Source organism: Otolemur garnettii, unplaced genomic scaffold (genome assembly GCF_000181295.1).
Source record: "Otolemur garnettii isolate 467f Iridium unplaced genomic scaffold, OtoGar3 scaffold00236, whole genome shotgun sequence".
Classification (NCBI taxonomy): Eukaryota; Metazoa; Chordata; class Mammalia; order Primates; family Galagidae; genus Otolemur; species Otolemur garnettii.
The window spans coordinates 978,138-978,461 of NW_003852631.1; positions in this window are offsets into that span (position 1 = coordinate 978,138).

Genomic DNA, 324 nt, shown 5'->3' on the forward strand with positions numbered 1-324 from the left:
TTTGAGGTCGGATCATTCTCATTAACAATGAAGAAAGCAAGGCCCAGAGAGGCTAAGTAACGTGATCAAAGTCACACAGTTTGTGGTGGTGAGAATGGTGTTTAAACCCAGGCCTGTAGCCCTTTCCCATAGGCATGCAGCCTGCAAATGTGAGTAGCATATGGAGTCTACAGTTTAGCAGAAGTCCAAAAGCATAAAACAAAGAGGCAGCTTAACAACAGCACAAAGTATACAACTAAAACTGCACCAACTATGTCAGTGCAAAGCAAGTTAAGGTAAGAGATGGACATACGAATTGCTATGGAGCCCCAAGGAGCAGTGGAA